Genomic DNA, 1,647 nt, shown 5'->3' on the forward strand with positions numbered 1-1,647 from the left:
TATTATGTCTTTGTTTCCTTCTCTCATGAATAATACAAGACCAGCAATCTCTTAGGGCACTTAGAGCCAAGGTTGTGCTTTCAGAGGAGCAAGGTCATGTTCAAGTGGTTAGGTCACATTTGGGGTTGTGTGTGTGCGGGATAGTTGGTTGTTTAGGTGGATACTGCCAGTATAACATGTGTTTTTGTTTGAGATGCCAAGCCTATTCATTGCCTTCTTTCTCTTCCCACTTCCTTGACAGGATACAATCTCATGGACATGGCAAGGGCCGGGAGCGTGAGTCTCTTGAGTTCCCTTAAAGGGATAGTAACCCAAAAATAAAAATTGTCATTATTTACTCACCTGCATGTCGTTCCAAACCTATATGCATTTCTTTCTTCTGCTGAACACAAAGATATTTTGAAGAATGATGGTAACCAAACGGTTTCAGTTCCCATTTACTTACATTGTTTTTTTTGGTCCATACATTGAAGAGGGGTGTAGATTAAGGGTCAAGATTTATGTGCTTGTATATATTTGTGAATTAAAATCCCATTATCTTTTTCAGCTTTAAGATTCTATGGCTCACATTATGTCAGCTACATAACTCCATAGAAATAGAGGTGAGAAATCACATTTTGGTATAAATATCATGTTATTTTAGTATTATTCATACACTATTACAAATAATATTATACTTTATATTATTTTGAAGCTTTTATTTTATATTTTCAGTTTAGGTTTAGTCATTGTTCTTCATTTTTATTTTACATTTATTTATTTGTTTATTTTTTCAGTTTTAGTCATTTAGTTTTACTCTTAAATGTAGTAATTCAAATTATTTTTTATACATTTCAATTTTCATCTAATTTTGATCATCTAATAATTTCATTTAATTTGATTTAATATCTAATTTTAATTTATTTTTTGCTTAATATTTTAAATATTTGTAGTTTTAGTTAACAATAACAACACTGGTAAATATGCACAAATCAGATTTGATGATGATAAAGTTCTGTCCAGTATCTTCCTACATACACCCCGTCAGAGGAGGAGAAGAAGGATCCAGCCCTGTTCGCCAAAAATGTGAGACGTATCATGGCCAAGTGAGTGGATTTTAAAGAACAAAGTGTTTTTGTTGTGACCGATTTTATTAACACTTTATTTTATTATTTGACGTCTGTTTGTTTGGCTTTACATTTCTTTCTCTTAAAAGGCCCAAGTGTCCTGTAATCTGTATTGTGTGTGTGCTTTCTCCATAGGGCACTTGGGTTGCGCATTATCGATTACTCCTTTGAGGACTGCCAGCTTGCTATGGCCAAAGGCCCTCTGCGATTGCCCAAACACACCTGTTTGCTGGAGTTTGCCAGACTGGTACGACATTTAGGGTGAGTAGAGCAGTAGTTTTAAGCGGGTCGCCACATCTACGATAATGTACACTACTGTTCAAAAATATGGGGTTGATATGATTTTTTTAAAAGAAGTTATGTTTATCCAGGGATGCATTAAATTGATCGAAAGTGAGAGTAAAGACATTTATGATGATTTTAGTCCTTACAAAAGATAGAAAGTGAAAAGAAAGAAAGCAAAGCAGAAAATGCAATACGAACAAACCAGTACCTTGTAAACACAACTTAACAATAACACAACATAATTGTTTATCTGTTA

General features: G+C 33.8%; 1 long non-coding RNA gene across 1 annotated transcript; it reads left to right on the forward strand.

Moving 5' to 3' along the window:
* The first annotated feature begins 170 nt into the window (after window positions 1–170).
* LOC107681957 (uncharacterized) lies at window positions 171–1,365 on the forward strand. Its single transcript, XR_001633318.1, has 4 exons — window positions 171–276; window positions 548–602; window positions 1,003–1,085; window positions 1,242–1,365. It is a non-coding gene; the product is annotated as an uncharacterized LOC107681957 (long non-coding RNA).
* The last annotated feature ends 282 nt before the right edge of the window (window positions 1,366–1,647 follow it).

The sequence above is a fragment of the Sinocyclocheilus anshuiensis genome, unplaced genomic scaffold (genome assembly GCF_001515605.1).
Source record: "Sinocyclocheilus anshuiensis isolate Anshui unplaced genomic scaffold, SAMN03320099.WGS_v1.1 scaffold2090, whole genome shotgun sequence".
Taxonomy (NCBI): domain Eukaryota; kingdom Metazoa; phylum Chordata; class Actinopteri; order Cypriniformes; family Cyprinidae; genus Sinocyclocheilus; species Sinocyclocheilus anshuiensis.